This window comes from Mirounga leonina, unplaced genomic scaffold (assembly GCF_011800145.1).
Source record: "Mirounga leonina isolate KUSES-001 unplaced genomic scaffold, KU_Mleo_1.0 Mir_82, whole genome shotgun sequence".
Lineage (NCBI taxonomy): Eukaryota > Metazoa > Chordata > Mammalia > Carnivora > Phocidae > Mirounga > Mirounga leonina.
In genome coordinates, this window is record NW_023270825.1 from 21,576,882 (window position 1) to 21,593,809 (window position 16,928).

Sequence of the window (16,928 nt, forward strand, 5' to 3'; positions counted from 1 at the left end):
CAAACAAAATCCATGTTTTTATAGCACTTATATTCTGGTGGAGGGTGGAGGGAAAAAGACAATAAACAGTTAAGAGACATACAGATAATATTCTGTATGTCAGAAAGGACTAAGAAGAAATCAAAGCAGGGTAAGTTGGAAGGGACATGGGTGTATTGTTTTAGATCTTTTTTAAAAATTTATTTATTTAAGATTTTTTATTTATGTGACAGAGAGAGAGAGACAGCGAGAGAGGGAACATAGGCAGGGGGAGTAGGAGAGGGAGAAGCAAGCTTCCCTCTGAGCAGGGAGCCTGACACGGGGCTCGATCCCCATGACCTGAGCCAAAGGCAGACGCTTAACGACTGAGCCACCCAGGTGCCCCTTAGATCTTTTTAGATCAGGGAAGTTCTTTCCAATATGAACAGAGACCTGAATGGAAAGTTTGTTCTAGGCTGAGGAATCGGTCGTGGCGAAGACCCTGAGGCAGAATAAATGGCATATACTAGGGCAGAGAAGCAAGCAGGACTGGAGCTGAGACTGTAGGGAGGAGAGCTGTAATAGAGCCAGTGGACATATTGAAGGAATGGTTGCATATGTGAGGACAGGACTTAAAAAATGAGATCTACTTTGGGAGAAGGGGGAAATGCTCTAGGAATAGCAGTCCTTCCCATGTAATGTCTTTTGCTATGTCTCCCTATCTCCTTCCTCGTCCTCTTCCTCCAATTTTGTACTGATTTACTTACCCTGTAACTGGTCATATTTATTATGCAATTTCAGTCTTTTCTTAGTATATAGTTATTTTCTTTATAGCATCTATTTTGAAAATGAACTACATGTGTTCATATTTAAATATAGCCTTTGATATTAATAAGTACGTATATCAGTATCAAAACAGGGTAAGAGTATAGGGAGTAATGATAGCAAAGACAAATATAAGTACTATTTTAGATCTTTTTAGATCAGGAGAGTCCTCTCTGATAAGATGGCATTTGAACAGAGATCATACCAGCACACGTGTATATGTATGTGTGTGTGTTTTTTTGTGCGTGTATTACATGTATATACATAACATGGTATTCAAGAGCCAGGTTCTTCTGGTCTCTACATATATTCACATATGAAAGTGCTGGGAAAAGAGGTCATTGTGTGAGAATAGAACCCTTGAATTTGTTACAAACTTGTAGACTTGCCTAAACCTTATGGATTGGACTGCAAGTATAGTACATCTGTTTCTGAAACAAAGATAACAGTTTCTACTTTAGGGAACCTAAACAATGAACATTTTCCTTTCCGTTCCGTGTCGTATAAGCCTAAACTCTCTCCAGCCTGTCAGTTATGATTATATGTACAGTTCCCAGCTAATGCAAATAAGAGAAGCTGCTGATGGAAATAGGAATTTTTAAAGAGACTTCCAGAAGTATGGTGGCAACATGAAATTGATTCAGTCAGTTTGCTGGTGGATTTCACAGGGCCTGGATTCTTTGAATATATCTACAAGTCACCACCGACTAATTTGGGATCCACATCTTTTGCATTTTCTGGTCCTGTTTTTCAGGACCAGAAAATGCTGTAGATCTAGAAGCAAAAAAAGACAAAATGCCTCTGTCACTGTTTCATGATCAACCCTAATGGGAAAAGAAAAGTTAATTAAAATCTATGAAAATGAATCGAGTAACCTTTAAAGAAAGGCAGTACAATGTGGCCAATGTTAATATGACAATTTGTTAATGGACTAGGCAGTTGTAATCTGTTTTAAAAATAACTTGAAGCTTTTTTTTATGTTTAACAAAAGTTACTAATTAAAGGAAGCAATGACCTGTATGTGAGATTATCCATGAAAACTATTTGCCATCTGAACATAACACCAAAAGAAAACACTCATTTAAGATTTTTTTTTTCATGGTATATTCTTACATTGGGGACTGTTTTGGCTCAGTCTTTATTTTTTATATTACCAGTTGAGTATTTTTAATCCCTATTTAAATGAGACACATATTTTAAATTCTTATTAATAGTAAAGGACTAAAACCACTAAAATCCCAATCCTACCTATTTATGAACTGGGTTTGGGGTGCTCAAGTGCCTTGTAGAAGGTCTGTCTAATGCCTGTCAAATGCCTTTGAAGACACTCTTGGTCTTTTTGTTTTTTGTTTTTGTTTTTTTGCCTTGACACTGACAAGGAAAGAAACTGATTTGGCAAATGAAAATATTTGTGTTATATAATCTTCATTTGTGTAAAAATCTACTTTGTGCTGTTTTTCTACTTCCAGTTAAAACAGTTGATTTAATTTGTTTATTGGAATTTAAAAAGGACTCTGAATAAGAAGATATAAAAGAATTATTGTAATTGTGAGGATTTGAAGAAAAAAAGGGAAGATTTGTAATTATCTAAAGTGTATTTACCCTGGGTGTAAAAGAAAACAGATATTAGAGGTGAATGAGAATGAATTTGTCACGTTTATATCTATAAACAGTCCTAACAATATGAATAATTACTTAAACTAAGTAAAGAATCTGTTTGGATTTCTAAAAAGTTTTAGAGAAATGATTGTCATCCATATTAATTCTGAATAATTATTACTCATACAGATTGAGCCACTCAACTAAGAGACAACAACTAGTATGTAGAGACCATGCAGCAATTTACCAAAGTACAGTGCTTAAAGTTTCAGTGCTGAATGGATCTTTGCAATAACATAGGTTACTCCCTTTATCTTGTTGATATAATCACTGTGGCCAAGAAAAATTAAGTGGTCATTCTTATAACTCTATTAACTAATAGCAGAGGAAGAACTAGAGCCCGGATCTCCTGATTGTCATTCTGGTATTTTCTACAATAGTAACTAAACCATACCTTCTTTGAATGGGCTTGGTAGAAACTTGGCCATGAACTTGAACATTGCTCATTGGCTTATCATGGGTTTTGCCATTATTATCTTAATTGTCAAGTTATCCCAATTGTAGATATGACTAGATTCTTCTCACTTTTGCCAGAGGATACTATTTTGGGGATAGGAAATCCCAATTGTTTCAGGATTATTAGAAAGGGATAAAATATAGAAGAATAATATAAAATGTAATGAAGTAAATTGTAGTTATAACTTCAGAATAATTAGTTTGAAATGCTGATAGTACTTCCCATTTTGTATCATCTGGTTTGTCATCTGATGTTCCTATCTTGAGGGACGTATATCAAGTCTGTGATGTTTCTATATCAGTCCAAGATAGTGAGCCCTTGACCTCTCCAGCTTTCCAGATATCATGGTATATAGATGTGAAGACCAGAGTACAGCAAAGTAGGAGTCAATATTTTTTCTCTCTCCCCCACTTACTCTATGAATCTTTGTAAGAAATTCAGCTTTTATTGTTTTCTTAAAAATCCATTTACTCAGTAAATGTTTCTTTAGCCTGAGCTAAAGCTCCTGAACATGGTACTTACCAAAGAGTTTGAATTTGGTAACAGATCCAAATGTATAATAATTTACTATAATAGAATAAATAATAAAAGAAATTACTCTGGGAACATGAAAGCCAAAGCAGTATTTCCAGGAACATGAGTGGTGTTTGGTCATGGGATGGCTTGTGAAAGTCAACTAAGGATATTTGTTAAGCTGGGTTAGATATTTTCTAATTAGTGAAGTTCAGGAAGGACATTATAGGTAATGTAAGGAGATATTAAAGTGATGACAAAAGATAATGGTCTTGGAAGTAAACTGTGGAGGGATCCTTTATAAATAATTTACTAAGGAGTTTGGATTTTATCTCAGCATGGGAAATACTAGACCTCTACATTTTACTAATCTCCCCTACCCGTATATCCATGGAAGACATCCAAACTGAATTTAAGACCTTCTTTCCACTGAGCTCAGGCATACCCTAAAATACTTGACCATATACACTCTAGGAAGTCATGACCAGTCAGTCACTTATGGCAGTACAGATGGAATACAACACTGTAAGTAGTTCAAAGGCCCAAAACATCTTTGAACTAAGAGTGACATGAGCATATCTGTTTTAGATTCATCACTCGGGGCAGTCTAGGGGAAAGATTGAGTGATAAGACACTGGGGATAGAGAACATAGCCAAGACACTATTGTAGTATTTCAGATGAGAATTTTAGATCACGTTTTTGAAGTGGAATTTATGGAACTTGAAGATCACTGCTTTTCTCAAAGTTTTAGTAACAACATTTCCCCCCATAGCATCCATTTGGGATTTAATAAAAAACCGCATAGCATATTTCACAGCAGTCTACTGTATAGATTCCCATAAATTCAGATCAACAAAGGACTTAATTTCTAGTTTACAAGATATGAGGGGGAGGGAATAATATTGTAGAGTCTCTGTCTTCAGAACAGAATACAGTATCCGAGAAAATACTGATGGTTTTTACCCTATCAATGTGCGGTTTTACCTAATTATTTTCTCTCTTGCAAAAGCAGGGCTCTCTAATCATCAACACAATTTATATTCATAATTAATAATTATTGTGATACAGGTGTGATGAAATAATGATGATACTATTAATTGAAAAAGTTATGTACATTATTTCATATAATCATTCAACAGTTATATAATGTTGGCATTTTTGTACCTTTTAGAGTGAAGGAAAGAGGAGTAGGTGGATGATTATATACCCAAATGACTCTGACACCAAAGCTCATGTTCTGTATTCCTCAGCATGTCCAAGGTTTTATTTTTATTTTTTATTTCTTTTCTTTTAGTAGTAGTTCATTGTCAAGCTATATACTTTGCTTTAGAAATGTAGGTAATCATAGTGGTCTAGAAAAGAGAAGATGTGTGGAATAGGGCAATTGCAATGAGGATGGACAGGAAAGGGCAGATGTTGAGGTCCTGACCTCAAAAAGTAATTAATTAATTAATTATCTTTAATATCCATTATCTGTTATTTTGTCTAAAGCCATTATGATTTTTTATTTAAATTCCAGTTAACATACAGTGTAATAGTAGTTTCAGGTGGACAATATCGTGATTTCAGCACTTCCGTACATCACCTGCTGCTCATCACAAGTGTACTCCTTAATCCCCATCACCTATTTCACCCATCCCCCCCACCCACCTCCCTTCTGAGAACCATCAGTTTGTTCTCTAGATTTAAGAGACTGTTTCTTGGTTTGCTTCCCTCTCTCTTCCCCCCCCCCCTTTGCTCGTTTGTTTTGTTTCTTAAATTCCACATAGGAGCGAAATCATATGGTATTTGTCTTTCTATGACTGACTTATTTTGCTTAGCGTAGTACTCTCTAGTTCCATCCATGTCATTGCAAAGGGCAAAATTTCATTCTTTTCTATGGCTGAGTAATATTCCATTGTGTGTGTGTATATATATATACACTAGATCTTTATCCATTCATCTATCAGTGGACACTTGGGCTGCTTCCATAATTTGCCTATTGTAAATAATAATGCTGCAGTAAACATAGGGGTACATACTATCTTTTTGAATTAGTGTTTTCATATTCATTGGGTAAATAACAATAATAGAATTACTGCATCATGTCGTAGTTCTATTTTTAATTTTTTGAGGGACCTCCGTACTACTTCCCACCATGGCTGCATGAGTTTGTATTCCCACCAACAGTGCACAAGGGTTCTGTTTTTCTCCACGTCCTCACCAGCCCTTTTTGTTTCTTGTGTTTTTTGATTTTAGTCATTGTGACAGGTGTAAGATATCTCATTGTGGCTTTGATTTGTATTTCCCTGTTGATCAGTCATGTTGAGCATCTTTTCATGTGTGTATTGGCCATCTGGATGTCTTCTTTGGAAAAATGTCTATTCATGTCTTCTGCCCACTTTTTAATTGGATTATTTGTTTCTGGATGTTGAATTTTATAAGTTCTTTATATATTTTGGATAGTAACCCTTTATCAGATATGTCATTTGCAAATAAATGTCTTCTCCCATTCTCTAGGTTGTTTTTTAGTTTTGTTGATTGTTTCCTACACTGTGCAGAAGCTTTTTATTTTGATGAAGCCCCAACAGTTTATTTTTGCTTTGTTTCCCTTGCCTCCAGAGACATATCTAGAAAGAAGTTGCTACAGCTGATGTTAAAGAGATTACTGCCTGTGATCTCTTTTAGGATTTGTATGGTGTCAAGTCTCACAGCTAGGTCTTTGATCCATTTTGAATTTATTTTTGTGTATGGTATAAGAAAGTGGCCCAGTTTCATTCTTTTGCATGTTGCTGTCCAGTATTCCCATCATTTGTTAAAGAGACTGCCTTTTTCCCATTAGATATTCTTCCTTGTTTTGTCAAAGATTAATTGACCATGTAATTGTGAGTTCATTTCTGGGTTTTCTGTTCTGCCGCATTGATCTATGTGTCTGTTTTTGTGCCAGTACCATACTGTTTTGATTACTGCAGCTTTGTAATATAACTTGAAGTCTGGAATTGTCATGCCTCCAGCTTTGCTTTTCTTTGTCAAAGTTGCTTTGGCTATTTGGAGTCTTTGTGGTTCCATACAAATTTTAGAATTGTTTGTTCTAGCTCTGTGAAAAATGCTGTTGGTATTTTGATAGGGATTGCATTAAATGTATAGATTGTTTTGGGTAATATAGACATTTTAACAGTATTTGTTCCTAGTCCTTGAACATGGAATGTTTTTCCATGTCTTTGTGTCATATACCATTTCTTTCATCAGTGTTTTATAGTTTTCAGAGTACAAGTCTTTCACTTCTTTGGGTAAGTTTATTCCTAAGTATCTTATTGTTTGGGGGGCAATTGTAAATGGGGTTAATTCCTTAATTTCTCTTTCTGCTACTTCATTATTGGTGTATGGAAATGCAACAGATTTCTGTATGTTGATTTTTTATCCTGCGACTTTACTGAATTTGCTTATAAGTTTTAGCAGTTTTATGGTGAACTCTTTGGAGTTTTTTATATAGAGTATTATGTCATCTGCAAAGAGTGAAAGTTTTACTTCCTTGCTGATTTGGATGCCTCTTCTTTCTGTTGTCCGATTGCTATGGCTAGGACTTCTGGTACTATGTTAAATAACAGTAGTTTCATTGAAATTTTTATTTTGAGGATAATTTTCTATTCACATGAAGTTGTGAGACTGTCAAGAAATCTTATAATATATAAAGATCCCCTTACCCATTTTCTCCCAATAGAAATATCTTGCAAAACTGTTGTATATAGTGTAACCAGGATATTGACATTGATACAGTCAAGATAACAGAACATTTTCATCCACATGAAGATCCCTCATGTTGCCTCTTATAGCCACACTGACTTCCCTTTCACCCTCACTCCACCCTTAACTCCTGGCAACCACTAATTTGTTCTTCATTTTCTGTAATTGGGTTCTCTGTCTGTTCCATTAATCTGTGTGTATATACCTCCACAAAGACCACACAGTCTTGATTACTGTAGCTGTATAATAAACCTAGAAATTGAATAGACTGATTTCTCCCAGTTTACTCTTCTTTTTAAAAACTCTTTTAGCTACTATAGTTACATTTTCTTTCCGTAGAGAATTTCTGATGGTTTACCTTTTATTTCTTTGTTTTATTGCATTAGGAAGTCTTCCCAAACCCTGATGAATAAGAATTGTGAGAAAGAGCATTCTTGCCTTATTTCTGATATTAAAGGGAAAACATTCCATCTTTCATCTTTCTTTAACATTAAGTATAATGTTAGTTGTAGGGTTTTTTTGTAGGTGCTCTTTATCAGGTTGAAAAAATTCCCTTATTTTTTTTTTCTGAGTTTTTTAAAAATCTTGACTGTGTTATGAATTTTGTCAGGTATATTTTTATCCATTGATTGATATGATCATGTGATTTTTCTTCTTTATTCTGTTAAGATGATGGATTATATGGACTGATTTTTGAACATTGAGCCAATCTTGCATCTTTAGAATAAACCCAGCTTAGTCATGAAATAGAATTCTTTTTATATGTTGTTAAATTCTATTTGCTAATATTTGTTGTGGATTTCTGCATCTGTATTTAGGAGGGAGCTGCCATTTTTTTTCTTTATCTTTTTTTTTAACTGTATATTTTTGGTAGTGAGGCAATACTAGCTTGATAAAATGAATTGGGAAGTATTCCCCCCTTTTTTTTTTCTGAAGAGATTGTGTAAAATTGGTGCTAATTCTTTTTTAAACATTTGGTAGAATTCACCAGTGAAACCTGCTGGCCTGGATACTTCTCTTCTGGGAGTTTTACACTTACAAATTCAATTTTGTTAATACTTACAGGCTATTCAAATTATATATTTTATATTGGGTAAGTTATGCTTTTTATTTATTTTTTTATTTTATTTTATTTTTTAAAGATTTTACTTATTTATTTGAGAGAGAGAGAATGAGAGACAGAGAGCATGAGAGGGAGGAGGGTCCGAGGGAGAAGCAGACTCCCTGCCGAGCAGGGAGCCCGATGCGGGACTCGATCCCAGGACTCCAGGATCATGACCTGAGCCGAAGGCAGTCGCTTAACCAACTGAGCCACCCAGGCGCCCTAAGTTATGCTTTTTAAAGAAGTGGTTCATTTCATCCATGTTCTCACATTTATATATGAAGAGTTGCTCATAGTCTTCCCTTATTATCCTTTTGATATCTGCAGGATTTGTAGTGATATCCCCTCTTTCCTTCCTGATACTGGTAATTTCCCCCCACCCCTTTCTTTCTGTCTCAATATCTCTTTCTCTTTTTGGTCAATCTTCCTAAAGGTTTGTCAGTTTTCTTGAACTATGTAAAGAACCAGCTCTTTGCTTCGTTAATTTTTTTCTATTGTTTTTCTGTTTTTAATTTCATTGGTTTCTGTTATTTCTTATTTCCTTCCTTCTGCTGCTTGGGATTTATTATGTTCTTTCTTTAGGTGCTTGAGGTATTGAGTATTCATTTAAGACCTTTTTGCTAATGCATGCATTTAGTGCTATAGATTTACCTCTCAACACTGCTTTGGCTGTGTCCCACAATTGTTTTATGCAGTTCATGATTTTTTTTTTTATCTCCCTTGAGATATTCTCTTTATCTCATAGATTATTTAATATTGTTTAGTTTCCAATGTTTAGAGATTTTACTGTTATATTTATGCTTAAATATATCTTTTATATGTGCTTCTATATATCCTTGATGATTTTCTGCCTAGTTGTACAATCACTTGTTGAGAGAGGGATGTTGAATTCTCTATAATTTTTAATTTTTCTATTTTCTCTTTCGGTTGTGTCAGTTTTTCATCACTTTTTTTTGCAGATTTGTTATTTAGTACATACATATATAGGATTGTTATATCTTCTTCATAGATTAGCTCTTGTTATCATTATATAATGTCCTATTCTGTTTCCATTAATTTTCTTGGCTCTGGAATCTACTTTGTCTCATATTGATATATCATTCCTGATTTTTTTTTTCATTAATGTTTGCATGGTGTAATCTTTTTCATTTTTTACTCTCATCCTGCCAAATCAGTATATTTGAAGTGAGTTTGTAATAGACAGCATATCATGCATGGATCATGTCATAGATTAATGGCAGAGAGGTCATTAATCAAATCTGGCAATTTCTATCTTTTAATTGGTATATTTAGACCATTTTCATATAAGGTAATTATTGATATGTTAGGACTTTAATTCTGCCATTTTTGCTTGTTTTCTGTGTTTTTTTATTTCTCTGCTTCCTGCCCTCCACCCCCACCCTTATTGTTGGTTATTTGAACAGGGTTTTTTTTAGAATCCCATTTTATCAATTGTGTTTTTGAGTGCATCTCTTTGTGTAGCTCTTTTAGTGGTTGCTCTAAGCATTACATTGTACATACACAGCCTGATGGTCTATTGGTATTGTCATTTTACCAGTTTAAAGTGTAGCAAATTTCTTTCTTCATGTTCTTTTGCCCTGGCTGGCTTAGTCAGTATAGCATACAACTCTTGATCTCTGGGTTGGGAGTTAAAGCCCCACGTTGGACAGGTAGCCTACTTAAAAAAAAAAAAAATTGAAATATATATATATAATATATATATTATATATATATAAAATAAATATTTCCTCTAAATGCATTTAGAACCATGTCAGATAGTGTTCAATTTTTTGTTTCAACATCAAACATAATTTTATTTATTTTTTATTTTTTTAAAAAGAATTTATTTATTTGACAGAGACACAGCGAGAGAGGGAACACAAGCAGGGAGATTGGGAGAGGAGAACAGGCTTCTTGTGGAGCAGGGAGCCTGATGCGGGGCTCGATCCCAGGACCCTGGGATCATGACCTGAGCTACACTTGATCTTAGCCAAAAGGCCGAGAAGTGATCATGACCTGAGCTGAAGGCAGACACTTAACGACTGAGCTACCCAGGCGCCCCTCAACATCAAACATAATTTTAAAAATCAATAGAAGAAGGAAATTTTATTGGATTTATTTATTTTTATTTTTATTCTTTTTTATTATTCTTTTTTATTTTATCACCATACATTATATCATTAGTTTCTGATGTAGTGTTCCATGATTCATTTTTTGCGTATAAGACCCAGTGCTTCATTCAGTATGTGCCCTCTTTAATACCCATCACTAGGCTAACCCATCCCCCCAACCCCCTACTATTAGGACTTCATCAAAATAAAAAGCTTTTGCACAGCAAAGGAAACAGTCCACAAAACCAAAAGACAACCGACAGAATGGGAGAAGATATTTGCAAATGACATATCAGATAAAGGGCTAGTATCCAAAATCTATAAAGAACTTATCAAACTCAACACCCAAAGAACAAATAATTGAATCAAGAAATGGGCAGAAGACATGAACAGACATTTCTGCAAAGAAGACATCCAAATGGCCAGCAGACACATGTATTATTTATTACTGTGTTCTTTCTTCCTCATCTTCTAAGATTCCTTTTTTTTTTTTTTAATCATTTCTTCTCTTTTTCAGATAACTTCCATAGCCACTGTTTTAGTGTAGGTCTGCTGACAACAAATTAATTTTTCTTCCTGAGAATGTCTCAACTTTACCTTCATTCTTGAAGGATATTTTCAATGCTTTGCAGAATTCTGAGTTGTCGGTTCTTTCCTTCCAGCATTTAAAAAATGTGTTATGACCTGTATGGTTTCTAATGAGAAATTCACTATTCTAATTGTTTTCCCCCTATAACTAAAGTATTGTTTCTCTCTCACTGCTTTCAAGATTTGTTCTTCATATTTGTTTTTCAGAACTTTGTCTGATGTCTAGAGAAGATTTAGGGTAGACCCAGGAGTCTGAAATGCCCAGCTGAGTAGTAGGTGCATCAAGAAACCAGCACAGACTTGTAGCTTCCATAAACAGGAGACGATCAAAGAACAAGTCATAAACCTAGGATTTCTATGAGCCCCAAAATACATACTCACTTGCACCTTATGAGTCTAGAGCCAAAACGGGTCTAAAATAAACTGCCTTCCAACCTGAGGAATTTAAATAAAAGTGAAACTTTCCATTAAGTGAACACTATTTAGAGGTAGTATATGCAGAAAGAGGCTTGATTTTATGGCTAGATACGAGCATATGAAACTTATTCTTGGAGTGGTGTTTACAATAGATTATAAACTTCTCTTCCTCATTTTGCTAATTGTGACATGTAGTCTCATTGACCAAGACAGCCCTCAGACCAATTTAGAACAGTGACTTTACTAAAGAATATATTCTTACTTTCTCTGTTGTGTTGCTAATAAAAATGATAAAAGTCTTAATAGGTGGCAGAGTCAGAACATTTTGTTCTACATCTTGGTGTTTCTCCAAGCCAGAGCCAAGAATGAGATGGAATGGGATAGATTATTGTGTTGTTTTCTGTAGCATAGCAGTTTTGCGGAGAAGAGGCTTTAAGTCTCTAAAGTTGTCAAGATGGAAAGTTTCACCAGAAGTGAATTGACATCAAATAAAACATGAGTACCTGTATTTGGATGTTTTACCACATACCCAAGACAGACAGTGGATTATAAACCTTTCATTTATTGGACTATTTGGGCTCCATCAGTAGACCAGTATGTTGTTTCAGCGTCTGAGACAAACCACAGAGGATAGCCGTACTTTTTTAATGTTGTTCTTCATTTTAATCTGTGTGTTTTCTGTGGTCAGTCCTGATGAGAAAACTCTTACCTCATTGTGGTATATCCACATATGTACCAGTGGTGGCAGTAGATATGGCAGAGTTCTAAATAAAGTAGGTACCGATCATAGATGGAGTCTAAAAGCTGTACACTTGAGGGCTTTTTTTGCTTGTTTTAAAATGCAATTGATTATTTTTCACACATTTTCCTGACTTTAGCAGGCATACTGAAGGGTAATTCTTAAAATAATAATAACAGCTAATGTATATATGATTCTTACTATGTACCAGACATAATTTTAAGTGTTTTACATATATTAATTGAAAAATAACACATTTGATTATTTTCAGGGTATTTGGGCTAATGTACAGTTATATTACTCATTTATCCTATTTACCTATACTAGGGTAACAACAGAAAAAACATTTGCTGATAAATGTTATATTAAGCAGAGGAATTATTCATCTGTCCGCCATTGATTTGAACAGATTTTTTGTTGTTTTATCTTGTGAGATATTCTGTACATTTTGTGATGAGCACATCTTGCCAAAAACAACTGCCTTTTCAAATGTTCTAAGTATTTGCTTTCCACCAAAGCCGCATCTCTTGATGTCCTCTCCCAGGGTTGAGGAATTTCATTTTGGATAGCAGTTAACTATACGTTTTCTCCCAGATCGTTGTTATGCAGTTTGCTTTAGCAAAGTTTCCTTTCAGTTTGGGGAGGCGTTGGACAATGTATAAGCATTTATGATAGAGTTTGGAATAATATGTCATTTCAATACATCTTGAAAAGCAAAGGAGGATAGTCAATTTTTTGTGGGAAAAAGTACTGGACCCTGATCCAGTTTAGAAGCCCTGGGCTCAGGTTCATGCACTTCTGTTCACTAGCTGTGTGATGTTGACAGAGGCTTTGCCCTTTGGGAACTCAATCCTCGTCTATAAAATGTGAGGAGGTTGGATTAGATCAGTGGTTTCCAATTAGCATAATTTGGAGCTTTATAGCTCCACCGTGGCACCACAGGGGTTGATCCCAGGATAGGAATGAAGTCCCAACAGGCTGGGCCTCAGGTCCTCTCCTCTGCTTTCACCTAAGAAGCTTCCTTTCAGCTCTCTAAATTACTGTATTTATTTATATACTGTATACACTTGAAAGTGTGTATGATTTCACTCGTAAGACAAAATTCTACTTGTTTTAAAAAATAAAAGATTGAAAACCCTGGGATTAGGTTATTTCAATGATCCCTTCTGTACCTAAAACATTAATGATTCCAATAACCTGGGGAGCCAAAGAAGAAAAAGAGAAATTGGCCATGGTCTTTAGCATGTAGCTAGTGTCTCACGTATCTAGTATACACCTATGGGAGGCTAGGTCCATCATTTATGACCTCTGAAGTGTTGTAAGGTGCTCTTTTATATGATTAATTTTATTATACCACAACTGCCGCCCACAAAGAAGAATGGCACAAATTTACTTTTTAAAAAGCATACATTCTTTTGAGAATTTACACTCTCTATTGTTTTAGGTAAATGTCAGCACATAGAGGAACACTGAACAGGAGCACTGGTTACTAAGTGAGGTGTAGGAGCCAGAGCTAATCTCTGCAATCATTAATTTGCCATGTTCTGCTGTCGATGCTCCTCTGTCCAGTGCTGCCGTTATAAATGTTGCTATGTCTGAAGCCCTTGTTTCTATAACTTTCTGTCCATGACCAGCTGGGTGGAGTTATAATATGGATGAGATATTTTATAGTAAGGATTAAGGGGAAAAATCTACTCATTTCTAAACTTGATCTCCAACCTTTTTGTGAAACAGGGTCAAGTTTCTAGATAGATGGGTTGCTCATGTACAGCTGGACATGATTCTCCTTTTAAAAGCAAATAAACAAACAACCTGTCTGCTCCCTTGGCTACCAGGAACCAGAATCAACATGAAAAGTGTCAAAGCTCCTTAAACAGCCAGACCACTAGTTGCGAAAACTGTGAAGGAAGTAGTACAAGACCGTCTTAGCCAAAAACATGGTCGTGATATATTACTCTGAGTGTGCCAGAGAAATGCAAAGTGGAACAAAACAAAACAACACAACCAGATTCTCCAATTCTCATCCATGCTGGCCTGCTTTTTTAAATGGGATTTTTTTCCCTCTCTAATGACTGTATGTCATAATGAGTTAGTATCAACTCATTTAAAGAGCTGGAGCGAATCCAAGGAAAATACACAGGACTGCTGCCCTTTTCACCAAGAAAAAAAAAAAAAATCTTTCATTAACTAATGTTGATGGAAGCACATTTAGCCACAGCAATTTGCATGGCAGTTGAATTGCTGTTTGTATTGAACAGCAAACCAGAGAATAATAAAGCAAAACAGGAACATGCCAGTGGTGAGCAAGGGAGCAGGGCAGCCCTTCCACTTTTTCAGTGCTGATCATTCGTTCTAAAGCCGGTAAGACCGGACAACAATAGGATTGCTCATTATAACGAGGTGCGCTAATCACACTGTTGTCACAGCATCTGTCACTTCAGCTGTCCAGAAGTCTCACCTGTATTCTCTCTTCTTGTGGTTGCAGCAGAGTAGTTACTTCTCAGCCATATTTTATCAGCACAGGTTAATAACCCTGTTCATCATCCCAAATGGGTGTACTTGAACAAGGGACCTAACAAGTGAGCAATTGCACAGAGCAGTGATGTAGAGGAGGAGACAGTTTTGGGGATCCAAGTTAAGCAGCAGAGGTAGAGAAGTAGTAGTTAGGGAGGATATGGATATGAAGACATCGGAGCCCTGATCGTTGACATCAGAGAACTCCTAAAGGAAATCAGAGGGATACAAACATGTGCATTTTAAAAAATAACAGTATTAAGGAAGGTACAATTAAGTACCAGTGGTACAAATGAGAGCATGATGTGATATATACACGGCAGGAAGATGGCTCCAGGATTGCAAGGAGAGCAAGGCTGTAGCTATGGCTTTAGACTAAGTAATCTCAAGCAGATCATTTGCCTTCTTGGAACCTCATGTCTTTATTTATTGTCGAATGAAGTGCTCACTGTAAAATAGAACATTCTTGCCAATTCTGAGTTCTCCAAGTTTCCGAATAAAGATAAGAAAGCTCAGTACAGCCACACAACCGGAGACTTTTACAACTGACAGCAATCCAACTAAACCTAATTTAAGTACAAGAAAGAAGGAAAGGAAGGGAGGAAAGGAAGAGAAAGATGGAAGGAAATATGAAAGGAAGGAAGGGGGGAGAGAGAGAGGGAGGGAGGGAGAGAGGAGAGTTAGAAGTTCGAGAGTTACGTGGGCTTCAGGCAAGGGTGGATCTTGTCCTCAACCTACTCTTTCTCTGTCTCTTGGCTCTGCTTTCTTCTTTACCAGCTTTGCTTTTGTACAGGTTCCTTTGGCGTAGTAGAAAACATGGCTTTGAAAGCACCAGGCTAATATCAGCTTGTGGCTTCAGAAGGAGAGAAAGTCTACCAATTTTTGCCTGTTGTGGACAGGGTTTGGTCCCTGTGTTGTTAGTGGGCCAGTCTGGAGCCACTTGGGGCTTGAGTTGAAGCCTAGCTGGAGGGGGGCAGCTCCTGTCTGCTGGGCATGCTGTTAGCAAGTTAGGTAGCAAGCATTGGCACCTCGCTGGTTCCGACAGGCGTCCGTGTGTGTCTAGGTTGGGGACTGGGGGAAGGGAAATGGTGCCCACCAGCTCTTTTATTCTTAGAGAAGTCACCCAATGACCCCTGCCCCTCCAGCTCACACTCTGAGATTAGTAAACAAATCTCTTTCCCGTATGTCCCAGGCATTTTTCAGACTGTTGCTTCTCTGCTGTATCTCTGCAAGGCTCTTTGTCGTGCTGTCTCTTTAAGGGTGGAGACTCAGTTCCTCTCACCCTCCTTGCTCTCCCAGAGCCCAGCATGATTATTTTTAAAGTTCCAGGTGTTAAGTGCCACTGATTATAAGAACTCCTGATATTGTGCACTAGGTTTTCAAAGTCAAATGTCACAGGATTCCTCTTCCCTGTGAGGGTTCCCCATGCCTGGGGTGCCCACTGTGAGGCTCAAGGTGTCCCTCCCTCCTGAGGACAGGTGAGGGTCTATTTAGCTCCCAGCAGCATCTCTGCCCTTCTTATCCTCTTCCACGTGGCCTCTTCTCTACATTTAGCTGTGAAACGTCTGTTCTGCCAGTCTTCTGGGTTATTTACACTGATGTGGGCATTATGTAGTTGTAGCCATGGGATGAGGTGAGCTTAGGGTTCTACTCTACCATCTTTCCCAAAAGTCTAGAAGTTCTATATTTTAAATGCCAAGTGTAGGAATCTCTTTGTAGTTTTTTGGGGGTTTTTTGGGTTTTTTGTTGTTGCTGTTCAGCTGTCCAAAATCAAGCATTCCAATTGGTATTAGCTTTGTTGGAAAAGCAGCATAACCTCTATTATATATTTGGAGAAAATTGAGAACATAATTTTTAAATTGCAATAATTATCTGAAGTTCTGAGGGTGACTGAACATCTTTACATTTATAATTTTATTAAATCTGCGAGTTGAGTTTGATTATACAAGAGATCCAATACCCATTATTTATCCGCTATGTTTTATTTTTTATTTTTTATTTTTTATTTTTTATTTTTTTTAAGATTTTATTTATTTATTTTTTGAGAGAGAGAGAATGAGAGACAGAGAGCAGGAGAGGGAGGAGGGTCAGAGGGAGAAGCAGACTCCCTGCTGAGCAGGGAGCCCGATGCGGGACTCGATCCCGGGACTCCAGGATCATGACCTGAGCCGAAGGCAGTCGCTTAACCAACTGAGCCACCCAGGCGCCCCTATCCGCTATGTTTTAGCTAAGGTGTTTGGTGTTTGCTGTACTAAGTGGAGTTGGAGGAACAAGATCAGTTTTCGTTGGTGGTTGATGGACCCTACTATCCATCACTCCAG

The 16,928-nt window shown here is 36.5% G+C and overlaps 1 protein-coding gene across 1 annotated transcript in view; it reads left to right on the forward strand.

Moving 5' to 3' along the window:
• The window catches only part of CEP128 (centrosomal protein 128), a 394,017-nt gene that overhangs the window by 298,536 nt on the left and 78,553 nt on the right, over positions 1–16,928 (forward strand). The gene's annotated exons all lie outside the window — the stretch shown is intronic.